We start from the raw sequence: 13,478 nt of genomic DNA, 5'->3' as shown, positions 1-13,478 counted from the left end.
TGGCAGGGGTCTCAAACTTTGCCAAACCGGCAGACCAGGGACAAAGGGTAGAACTAGACAAGGGGAAATGAAAAAAGGAGAAATTGATGTTTAGAAATATATAATATGTAACATATATAAATGTCAGTGCATCATATATCAACATATGCCATATACACACTGCCGATGGCAGATGTACACAATAGTAATTGTAAAAAACAAAATTAAACATGATTATAAGAAAAGTCAATTAAGGCTGTGAGCTATTGGAGTGCAGTACGGAGTCCATATATTAATAAAGATGAGCGAGTATTATTGATGGCATTCCAGATGAATTTATGTTGGTCATACGACAAGTAACGTGGAACTACATAAAATAATGTGATCCCTCTTATCCAATTGGAGAGAAAATTGTGTGAAAAAAGATCCAGAAATTCATAAATTAGAATGCTGGGTAAGGGACCTATCCTGGCTTAATGTCCAAGGGGTCCCCCAACCAATATGTCCAATGTTTATCAATTACAAACAGAGTGGAATAAAGCAAACAGGAGCATATAAATTATCGGAGGAATAATCAGAAAAATAATGAGAGGGGGTTCAGGAATATTAAAGGCATTGATTATGTTAGACCAAATGACATATCTATCCCTGGATGGTCTTTCACAACTTATGGGATATTCGGGTGTAAGAATGCCATTATCAATGTGTTTTACCTGAAGAAAATCCTCGTAAAAAAGGGGCGAACTAAATAGATTTGTTGAGGCCAGGAGGTGATGTGGCCTGCAGCTGGAATATCCATTTCTGTTCTTTTTGTGATAGGACCTTATTCCAGTCACCCCCCCTGTCTGGTATATGCATCCTGTAGAGGGCTGTGAACGTTACTTTGGGTACTGTATAACCATGTACAGAAACGGCATGTCTCTCCACAGGAAGATATGGGTTGCCTATTTGCATGGTGTACATGTGTTTAGATATGCGTCTCCAAAATTCCTGTTTCGTTTTGTCTATGTAATAGGCGCCACACTGACACTCCATGAAGTATACCACACCTCGAGTCTGGCAATTTACGAAGTGTGCGGGCTTAAATGTTTCTCCATTGGGAAGATGAAAGGTCTTTTCTTTTCGTATTAATGGGCAGTGGGTTCCTACTGGTCTGCCGGTTCAGCGAAGTTTGAGACCCCTGCCACAGCTCACCTTCCTGGCAGGGTGGGGAGACACAAGGGCCCTGTGCCTCCACAAGCACCCACCAGGTGGCAGCTCCACCTGGAGTGCAATTCTTTTCCCTGCCAGCTGCATCCCGGATCGTTTCCAAGTGCCGTGGCTGTGCCCGCGTGCGCGTGATGTCATGGCGTCTACGCAATTGCGGTGGGAACGACGGCAGAGCCCAGACTCTCTCTTCCGGAACTCCGGGGAAGTCACACTTGGAGTGACGCCAAGCGTCACTATCCCTACCAGGGGGGGATTAACTGGGAAATGGATCAGCAGCAGCTGTTTATCATCAAGGTAATTGGTGTTACAACAGGTTTACCTATATAATGAGACTGAGTACTATGGGGACTTTAATAAGGATATCCCCATTGCTCCATCCGGACGCTCACACGCCTGTAGCGCCAATTGAGGACTGGTAAGACTATCCATACAACTTCATAACATCCCATGGTGTGTGGTTTCCACCATGGTTGTTAGCCTACATTTTATAGCTTGGACAATTCATTCATCGATATAATTCTTTGATATTGCAGATCGTTCCACACTTGATATTGTGTACACACTAAAGGGGTACACCTACTTGTGCCCCCCTTCTTTCAATTGGAATTACTTTTACACCGATTAAGGTAAACTCACTCCAGCACAATCACTCCATACACATCTATCCTTTCACATGTTTCACTCCATTCCCTATTCACGTCTTTTTGGGTGTTTTGTGATTGCACGGGGTATACCGTTTATCTTTTAATGTTGGTGTGATTCGTCACTCTCTTGTTGTTGTTCATTCACTCACTCACCTTTTTGCACTTTTACCCACAGTCCCACTCTCACACATATTCTCATCCGTCCTTCTCACACTCACACATATACAGTCACTTACCCTCACAACTAGTCCCAATCGGTTTCAAATTTAATCCAATTACATCCATATCCATACTCGACCCACTGCCACTTGAATCGGTCTGTGCTCTCCCCCGCACTTTCTTCCCACCTTTCCTTCACTCTCACCTCACACTCCTCCTTCCCCTCCCCCCCTTTTCCCCTTTTTTTCTTTTTTTTTCCCCTTCCCCATCCCCCCCTTTTTCCTTCCTATCTTTCCTCACCAGACCCCTTTTCCATCACTTCATCCCACTTCTTCTGTCTTTTCTATCCAGACCATTTAGCTGCAAGACTCCTTACCTAACACACATATAGTGTATATATAATATATTAATGTATAGGAACATCCTTTAATTATCCTCCTGAACTGTCCATTTATTATTATATATAATACCTTTACTACAGGTGCTGCTTGTCCCTTTCCTCAGCCTCCCTGGGAATTTTTGGGATTACCCACTGTGTGACTCATCGTAAGGCGCGCATGAGCAGCGGTCTCTCTCGTTGACTGTGTTGACCATTTACAGACACTGGGATCAAGTAAGGGGGTCTCTTCCATACAGAGGCCACTAATGTGGCTTAATACATTGTGATTGGTAAATATACGAAAATAAATATTCATTATTGTTTTTCTTTTCCACCACAAATGGAGAATTACAACATATGTTAACATTTTACAGTTCACCAAATCCTCTGAAGAAGACCCGTGAGGGTCGAAATGCATCAGAATTTACAAGACTCATATACTATCTTTTCATGGTGCTTGATCATGATGTATCATTATTGTATATTGCCATGTCAGTGACGTTTTTTTTTTTTTTTTTATTCATTATTTGTGCATCATAGCTCATGTCTTGATCATTCATGTCTAAAGCAGAAATTTTTGATACTTTGTTATAAATAAAAAGTCTTAAACATGACATTTTCTCGATACATATTTTTTATTACTTTCTGCTGCCTAAAAAACCCCTCATGGGGGACAATTCATTTTTCTGATATTTCCATTCGGGGTGTGCAGCCATTTTTTGTCTTCTCACACATGAGTGTCTTTCATTCAATTGACCTTACATGTTATGCACAGTCATAGAAAGCTTGTGTCCCAAAATGTGGACTATTATTATCTCCTTGATGTCTCTAGTAGTTGGCACAGGTGGTAGGTTTCCTCTATAAGATTGCCAGTTTTCCTTCAATCTCTCCTTCCATTTAAGGCTGCAATATCACTTGAAGGCACTCTTCAGCTTACTTCCTCGCTCAGCCATGCATGCAAAAAAAAAAGGTTAAAATAGTGCTTTATCCTTCATACACATTTATTCACTCTTTATCTCCAATGCAGAATCACACTCACATTATAAGGGTGATACAGTGCACCAGACATTACCAACATCAGTATGTGTACACCTGCTATACATATATGGACATGCTCTGGTTAGTATTAATGAGAGAGGCGTTTAGCCTCAGACTAGAATGTGAGATTCCTATGGTCAGTAAGAATGAGAACCGGCACAGTGGTACCTTTGAGGAGATGTCTCCATTCTTTCAGGGCCAAAATGATCGCCAACAGCTCTCTGTCACCAATCTCGTAATTGCACTCCGCAGGTGACAGCTTCTTGGAAAAGTAGCCACAAGGATGCATAGCACTCTCAGAGGTAGAACGTTGAGGCAGAAGGGCACCAACACCAGCCTCAGAAGCATCAACCTCAAGGATAAAAGGTAACGTAGGATCAGGATGTGCCAACACAGGAGTAGAAACAAAGGCAGCCTTGAGACTCTCAAAGGCCTTAATGGACTCCGGAGACCAAGTCTGTGGGTTACCGTCCTTTCTGGTCATATCAGTCAGGGGCTTGACCAGAGACGAGAAGTTACAAATAAACTTCTGATAATAGTTGGCAAAGCCCAGGAAACGCTGCAGAGAACATAAACCCATGGGTCAGGGCCACTGTAGAACTGCCGAAAGTTTCTCTGGGTCCATCGAAAAACCAGCAGTGCAAATGACATAACCCAGGAATTTAACCCTTATCACGATGCAACTTACACTTCTTCAGCTTACAATAGAGATTGTGCTCTCTTAGTTTATGAAGCACATGACAGACATCTGTGTGGTGGCTCTCCAGGGACTTGGAAAAATATGAGGATATCATTAAGATAAACCACCACACATAACTGCAACAAATCTCGGAGGACATCAATAATAAATTCCTGGAAAACTGCCGGGGTGTTACAAAGGCCAAAAGGCTTTACGAGGTACTCATAATGGCCTGTTCTGGTATTAAACGCAGTTTTCCACTCGTCGCCCTCCTCAATCCTCACAAAATTGTATGCCCCTCTCAATCAAGCTTCATGAAAACCGTTGCTCCCTTGAGACGGTCAAATAACTCTTTAATCAACAGAATCGGATAGGCATTCTTAATCGTGAAATGATTGGGACCCCTATAATCAATACAAGGGCTCAGTTCACCACTCTTCTTCTTCACAAAGAAGAAACCAGCACCAGCAGGAGACGAGGATTTGCAGATGAAACCTAGAGAAAGTGCGTCTGCAACATACTCCTCCATGGTGTTATACTCCAAGACCGACAAAAGGTAAACCTGGCCACGAGTGGGTATGGCACCAGGTTGAAGGTCAATTGCGCAATCATATGGCCAGTGTGGAGGTAAACTACTGGCTTGACCTTTGTCAAAGACATCGCTAAAATCGCGGTACTCCTCCTGCAGGGAGGAGAGTGAAGAGGTGAACAGGACCTTGGCTACCTTCTGGAAGCATGTCTCACTGCATTGTGGTGACCAGGAGAGAACCCCACCACAGAGCCAATCAAAACAGAGGTTGTGCCTCTGTAACCAAGGATAACCAATAACCAGCGGAAACTTAGGTGAGGAAATAACTTGGAATTGGATTATCTCATGGTGAAGAGCCCCTACGCCCATGGACCAGGGAACCATCTCATGAGTCACATGGGCAGGCTGTAGAGGTCTCCCGTCAAGAGCCTCAATGGCAAGTGGAGTGTCATGCAGTTGCTGCAGAATCGAGTGCTTTGATACAAAGGCAGAATCAATTAACAGGCCTGAAGCCCCAGAGTTGATTAGAGCCTGTATCTCGAAGGATGACTCAGCCCAAGAAAAGGTAACCAAAACCAGGGGCTTATCCTTCTGGATAACTGGGAATGAAACAGCGCCACCTAAGGTCTGTCCGTGATAGGACCTCAAGGTTCGGGCGTTCCCTGGACGGGTAGGACAAGACTTCAAAAAGTGACCTGCCTGGCCACAATAAAGGCACAATCTCTCCCTCCTCCTAAAGGTTCTCTTATCCACAGAGAAACACGTGAAACCCAAGTGCATGGGTTTACCTTCATTGACCGACTCAGTACCAGGAGGCATGGAAGGTGAGGGAGGCAAAACTCGGAGACAAACGCACAGGAGGCTTCAGCAAGCGCTCCTTAACAGAGAGTCTTTCTCTGAGTCTGGAGTCAATGAGGATGGCAAATGTGATAAACTTCTCCAGCTCAGTGGGTATATCTCGGGCTGCTATCTCATCCTTGATGGTATCCGAGAGACCATGATAAAAAGCAGCCACGAGCGCCTCATTGTTCCATGCAACCTCTGCTGCCTGAGTACGGAATTCAATGGTGTAGTCGGCAACAGTTCTCATACTCTGTTTGATGGACATTAGGCACTTGGCAGCAGAATCAGAGTGTGCGGGATTGTCAAATACCCTTTTAAACTAAGCCACAAACTCAGGATAGCTCAAGACAACACGTTTTTTGCGTCTCCCATAGTGGGTTTGCCCAGGCCAAGGCTCTCTCACAAAGCAAAGATATCACAAAACTTTGCTTCTGTTCATGGGAAAAGCCTGGGGCATCATCTCAAAGTATATCTTAAATGGTTGAGAAACCCTCTGTATTGGAATGGATTACCCCCAAATCGATGGGGAAGCGGAGCGGAACCAGACATACCTCTTATAGAGGTAATACTTGAGGCGGGTGCCTGCACAGAGACTGAAGCAGCAGCAGGGTCAGCCTGCAAAATAGGTTGTACCGGGGCAGCCACAGTGGGTGATTCCAGGTGAGCTGTGCGACTCAGGAGCATTTGTAATGCAATGGCAAACTGATCCATGCAGTGATCCAGTTCATCCAATCTGGAAAAAATATTACCAACAAGTGGATTGACTGCATCTTCTGAATTCATGGCCTTCGCCTACTGTCAGAAACCATGAAATCAGACCGAGACAGAAGTACAGTTAAATCACACTTGTTTAATAATAAAAATAAAAAGAACAAATGTAGTTAAAACATAGCTAAAGTTCAGTAACTGGAATGGATAGTCAGCCAAGCCAGAAGTCAGGGATCAATGTAGTGGAACAGCAAGCAGGATCTGGAACCAGAAGGGATGTCAGCAAAGCAAGTCTTGAACAGGATCACAGGAGTTTCTGTGATGTTGACCGAGGCGAAGGCAGAGAACCTCTGGACTGGACGGCTTAAGTAGGCAGGAGTGACGAGTAGGATATCATCAACAGCTGAGTAACTGTGAAGAGATAGGAGCTGGCAATTAGCCGACAGCTGAGTGGCCAGCTCTGAGAAGGAAAGGCTGAGCCCAGCCCCGACAGTCTACAGACCTTCATTTATCTAGATGGCAACTCACCTCCTCATAGAAGGTTAATAGATTGGTTTGGCAAGAACGATTCTTCATGAATCCATACTGATTACTGCTAATGATACAGTTTTCATTACTAAAATCTTGTATATAGTCCCTTATCATCCCCTCCAAGAGCTTGCATGCTATTGAATTTAGGCTAACTGTTCTGTAATTCCCAGGGATGTATTTTGGGCCCTTTTGAAATATTGGTGCTACATTGGCTTTTCTCCAATCCGCTGGTACCATTCCAGTCAGTAGACTGTTCCTAATTTTTACGGACAATGTTCTGGCAATTACTTGACTGAGTTCCCTAAGTCCCCTGGGGTGCAAGCCATCTGGTCCCGGTGATTTATTATGCCGCGTACACACGATCGGACTTTCCCGCATACTTGGTCCGGCGTACCGGAGTCCGTCGGACAAATCGATCGTATGTGGGCTCCAGCGGACTTTGTTTTCTCAAAAGTTTGATGGACTTAGATTTGAAACATGTTTCAAATCTGTCAGACGGACTCGAGTCCGGTCGAAAAGTCAGCTCGTCTGTATGCTAGTCCGATGGACAAAAACCGACGCTAGGGCAGCTATTGGCTACTGGCTATGAACTTCCTTATTTTAGTCCGTTCGTACGTCATCACATACGAATCCGTTGGACTTTGGTTGATCGTGTGTAGGCAATTCCGTTCATTTGGAAAGTCCGTCGTAAAGTCCGTTGAAAAGTCCGCCGGACAAAGTCTGCTGTAAAGTCCGGTCATGTGTACGCGGCATTAATGTTACGTTTTCCAAGTCTAATTCTAATTCTGTCCTCTGTTAGCCACGAGGGTGCTTCCTGTGATGTGTCACAAGGATAAACACTGCAGTTTTGGTTACTGAAGCCCCCGATTCCCTCGTGAAGACTGAGGAGAAGAATACATTCAATACCTTCTCCATCTCCCCATCCTTTTGTAACCAAATGTCCCTCATCGTTCTTTATGGGGCCAATATGGTCTGTCCTTCCCTTTTTTTACTGTTTACATACTTAAAGAATTTCTTGGGATTTTTTTTTGCTCTCCTCAGCTATGTGCCTTTCGTGTTCTATCTTATCCCTATCTATCCCTAATTGCACCCTTACATTTCTTGTTGCATTCTTTATAAAGTTTAAATGCTGATGATGATCCCTCAACCTTGCATTTTTGAAGGCCTTCTCTTTTGCTTTTAAATGCATTTTTACATTGGCGTTAAGACACCCAGGACTTTTGTTCGCTCTTTTACAACTGTATCATAGCCCACATGCATAAAAGCCTTACCCTTCAAAGAATGTGAATTGTCTCTGTTGTCACTGTTGTCCCAATTTGTCTCTCCAAGTAGGTGCTTTTTTATATATAACTCTAGGTTGATCTGAAATTATTCCTCTTAAATGTTTATCTTGCAGTACAAATTTGCCTGTTTTCTGCTTCAAGTTTTGCTTGTCTGGAGGCGGCATTGTGCATGTTCCGCAATGCATTGCACCTGCCCCGTGGATTTTTAATTGTTTCATTAAACCTATGAACTATTACACTTAGAGGCACTCTCCTGTTTTTTTCTTTTGCAGGGAGATGTTAATAATCCACATTGGTGGACACAAGCTTTCTTGACTATGCTAGATAATGGGATCCAGGTGAAAGCACATTTGGGGGGTGGTGGTGGCACACTATTGTGGAAGTTTTCTGTGGAGCACATGCTGTTGCAAAATAGAAGATCACTATTCAAGATATACAACTAGGGATTTGAAAGCGCTACACTGTATGTAATGGAACCATTTCATGTTATTGGAATGAGTATGCTTAGGTTTGTAAGTGCCCTTTATGGCTCGTTCACACTAGCAGTTAGGGGAGGGTGGTGAAACCCTGCTTCTGAGCTGTTTTTTACCTCCCAACTGTTCCCACGTTAGCTACAGAGGTAGTGGCCTGGTGTGCATACATGTTGCCGCTGCCATACTTTTTTTAATGAAAGAAATGATATCCCCCTATAGGTTTTGGCGGGCGCTACTGCCTATTTTGACTATACCTCTTTAAGCCCCTCCCACTGGTAATGAAATTTGACCACACTTAAGTATTAGCTTGGCTTGCCGCTTTTTGTTTCTTCATATCATTTTTTTTTTTTTTTTGGAGGGGGGGAGTATAAAGAAAACTGATCTGCTCAGGGGCCAACTAAACCAACACCATGCAATCAATTTTTGAATATTTACATGCAGCCTCACTGTACCATCAATCGCAGACACTGTGCCATTAAACGCAGCCACTGTAGCATCAAACGCAGTCACTGTGCCATCAAACCCAGCCACTGTGTCCATAAATTACCACCACTGTGCCATCAAATGCAGCCACTGTGCCTATAAATTGCAGCGACTATGCCATCAAGTGCAGCCACTGTGCCCATCAAACGCAGCCACTGTGCCATATCAAATGCTCCCACTGTGCCCCATGAAATTCTGCCAGTGTGCCATATCAAATGCTGCCAGTGTGCCCCCGCCTGCCATCTGCAATTACCCTGTCTTGGTGGGACAGCTCCTCGATGCTCCTCGATATCTTCTCCCATCCTCTCTTCCCGTCCTCTGCTATGATTGGATGCCCGATAAGCGTCCAATCACAGAGCCTGTCGTTTCAGGTCCGAGCACCTGATTGGCAGAGGGGCGGTTTAGTGTTAGAAAAGCGAATTCATTCGCTTTTCTAACACAGCTGAACGACCTGCGAGCACCCAGTATGGCGCTCACAGATCACCTTTTTTGACGCCTATTAGAGCCTATGGCTCTAATCGGGTGCTTCAAAAACACCTCCCTGCCGCTGTAATTCAGGCGCCCAAAAAGGGTCCGGGCTCCTGAATAGGGAGGGGGTGGCAGCAGTGGCCATAGATAGATTCATGCAATGCAACTTTTTCTTCCACAGGAAAAAGAATCCTTTCAGATTTCCTAAGGCAAGTGATTATTTTGTGTAATACACATTTTGGAACATACAGTAAAAACAGTAGGTAGCACCTTCCTACATAGGCTGCTAGTAATAATTAGGCAAATGTATTTCTTGTGGGGGGTTTCACTGAGGATCTGGCCTAGAGGCTCCACTGAGGAGACTATCTGCCTGAGTATGAAGGGTACCCAGGAACACTGCAGTGGGTAGTGAAGGATCCTAGTGACAGTTGCTGCTGTTAACCCCCCCCCCCCGGTGTACTAGTATTTAGATTTGCCTGGCCTGGAACATTGATTATGGTTTCCCTGTGCTGCCCACTTCATGTCCTACTGCTCAAGGGACGAAGTAGCTGCAAGAAGTAACTACAAAGTGAAAAATGTCCTCAAATTACTGTTCAGTGTTTTGGAGTATCCCTCAGCTTCCTTAACCACTTCCCAACTGGCTCCCATACATACAGTGGGGAGAACAAGTACCGTATTTATCGGCATATAACACACACTTTTTTCCCCTTAAAACCAGGGGAAAATCGCAGGTGCGTGTTATACGCCGATCCCTTGCGATCCCGACCTGTCACATTTTCAAAATCGCCGACCGCGATTTGAAAATGGCGCCGCCGGCGCCAAAATACACAGAGCTGGTCCTCGGCTCTTCCCAGCGGCTCTCGTTCATTTTCGGCTCCACTCGTAGTCCCGAGCGGAGCTATCCGAACCTACTCGGCTAGGTTCGGATAGCTCCGCTCGGGACTACGAGTGGAGCCGAAAGTGAACGACAGCTGCCGGAAAGAGCCGAGGACCGGCTCTGTGTATTTCGGCGCCGGAGGCGCCATTTTCAAATCGCGATCGGCGATTTTGAAGCCCAGAATGGCTGGGATCACTGGGGCAAGGCTGCACTGGGGAAGGCTGCACTGGGGAAGGCTGATATATGAGGAGGGGGCGATAGACAATGATCGGTCTAGTGTACATGAGCAAGGGTCCAATCTACCCCCTTTGGGGTCACCTGTTCCCGCCCCTTCTTTATCGGAGGTGAGATTGAATCCTAGTCAATTTAAATTAAAATCACGCAAGTTCCCGGACGTCATGACCTGCTCCATGCCTCTAGTGCCCATCCCCACTCTCTAGTACGCAGCATCCCATATGCCCAATATCTCAAGCTACACTGCAACTGCAAAGAGGATGGGGATTTCTAAATTCAGGCTGCTGCCTTACGTGAGCGGCTTTGAGCACGGGGGTATACTCGGACCAATCTCAGGAAGGCCTTTAATAAGCCCTTTGCACAGTCTAGAACGTCTCTACTCTATGGCCCTCCTCATGTAAAGCAACCAGCAACTATCAAATTAGTTAACAAATTTTCTGCTCACCACAGTGTATTATGGAGCCTCCTTTCAGATCACTGGCACCTTTTAACTGACCATCACATTTTGGGGAAGTATATCAGACCCAATCCGGAACTGTTGTTCCGTAGGGCAATTTCCCTCCGAGACAGACTTACCAGTAGTCACTATCGGGAGGAACCCCCGGCAGTCATCGGCCCCTGGGGTAACTTTCATTGTGACCATTGCTCATAGTGTCCCTGGATTCTAGCCAGCACAACTTTTGTGCTCCCTAATGGAAAACTCTTTTTGTCCCCTAAACATGTCAATAGTGGCACTAGAGGAGTCATCTATCTTATGGTTTGTGCCTGCAATGCATTTTATGTAGGCAAAACCATTAGAGAGCTTAGACAAAGAATGGGAGACCACCTGTATTATTCGTCCAGTGGTAAATGTACCACTGTGGAACGTCACATAGGTTTACATCATAGATTCCAGCCCGAAGTGGTTAAGTTTATGGTCTTATGCCCTGTACACACGATCGGACATTGATTGGACATTCCGACAACAAAATCCATTAATTTTTTCCGACGGATGTTGGCTCAAACTTGTCTTGCATACACACGGTTGCACAAAGTTGTCTGAAAATCCAATCGTTCTGAACGCGGTGACGTAAAACACGTATGTCGGTTCTATAAACAGGGCAGTAGCCAATAGCTTTCCTCTCTTAATTTATTCTGAGCATGCGTGGCACTTTGTGCATTGGAATTGTCCACACATGGTTGGAATTTACGCAAACGGATTTTGTTGTCAGAAAATTTTATAGCCTGCTCTCAAACTTTGTGTGTCGGAAATTCCGATGGAAAAAGTCCGATGGAGCCCACACACGGTCGGAATGTCCGACAACAAGCTCCGATCGCACATATTCCGTCGGAAAGTCCGACCGCGTGTACAGGGCATTAGAGGTGGTCCCAGAGGATCCACGGGGGGAGATTGGGATAGATCGGTCCTCAGATGGGAGACCATCTGGATAGAGCGATTAAACACTCTTATACCGCCAGGCCAGAATGAAGCTCTCTCATACAAACCCTTTTTATGAAGTGCCATCCTGTATAAATCCCAATTTTCTACACCCCCCTTCCTTTTGCTTTATTCATCTATACCTACCTCCATGTGCAACGACTTTCTGTTTAGTACTTAGCTTTTTGTTCCATTATTTCATTTAGGATCCATATGACCATTATATGTGATCCCTGTGGTGAGATTTTGTGATTGAGAATTAATCTATATGTATTTTTTATCTGCTGTACTTTAAGGATGCCATAACGCTACCGCAAGGTGTTATGTCTTGCAGCTACCATTCGATATCCAAACCTTTGTTGTAATTTTTTAGACATAACAGAGACATTTATAGATGCCCTAAATCAAGAAGGTCTTGAGATCAGGGACTTAATTGCTCAACAGCGAGACTTATCTATAAGATCACCTGCCCCTGCCCTAAAATTTATATAGCGAAAACAAAAAGGACACAAGGTGAGCATAAGGGAGCACCTAAGAGAAATTAGGGAAAAGAACCCTGAAAAACCCCTGGCAAAACATTTTGCCCAATGCCATGGTGGAAGTCTTACTATTTTTTTTTTTCAATTATGGTTTTTGTGCTCATAGTGTCTCCCTTGTCCGCCCTGGGGGGACTACCCTTTTTTGGGTGCCTCTTTTGGTACTGCTTCTAGGGCTGTCATTGGTAAGCAATTTATGACTTCACCAAGATTAATCTATCATGTATTGTATCCTAAGTGTTTGACACACTTAAATCTACCAACTATTGAAATCTGCTTATAACTGTTCAATTATGAAATTGTATTTACTCTTGTAGATGTTTTTGACTGACTCCTCCTGAAGAAGCAGTGGTCACTGCAAAACATGTAGGGGATCTCGTCAGTATACAAATCTCAGCTACCCTTCATTAGGGTTTATTTGTCCATTAGCTGCTTTCATTACTGTGCACGGTTTTGAGTGCACATTGTATGTACCTTTGTACCAATTGTTTTTAACCATGTCTAAAATTGTAAAATTTTCTTTTAAATTGGCCTAATTCTTGGGTACCGAGATAGTCCTCTACTTTTTAGTGCTGCGGGGAATGTTTGGAGCAGCTCCAGGCACTCCCCTCCTTTCCAATATCCAAAAATTAAGGATGATGGTACCCACCCTTTCCCCAGATTACTTTGAAAGAGGCTTCATCTCCTACTTCTGACATTTGTTGTTTACAAGTACAAATCATTTTTGTTTGCTAGAAAATTACTTAGAACCCCCAAACATCATATATATTTTTTAGCAGAGAACCTAGAGAATAAAATGGTGGTCATGGAAATATTTTATATCACACTGTATTTGCGCAGCATCTTTCAAATGCAATTTTTTTAGAAAAAATATACGTTAATGAATTAAAAAAAAAAAAAAAAAAAAACAGTAAATTTAGCCCAGTTATTTTGTATAATGTGAAAGATGGTGTTATGTGGAGTAAATAGATACCTAACATGTCATGCTTTAAAATTGCGCACACTTGTG

Source organism: Aquarana catesbeiana, linkage group LG08, assembly GCF_042186555.1.
Source record: "Aquarana catesbeiana isolate 2022-GZ linkage group LG08, ASM4218655v1, whole genome shotgun sequence".
Classification (NCBI taxonomy): domain Eukaryota; kingdom Metazoa; phylum Chordata; class Amphibia; order Anura; family Ranidae; genus Aquarana; species Aquarana catesbeiana.
Note: the sequence above shows the minus strand (reverse complement) of the source record.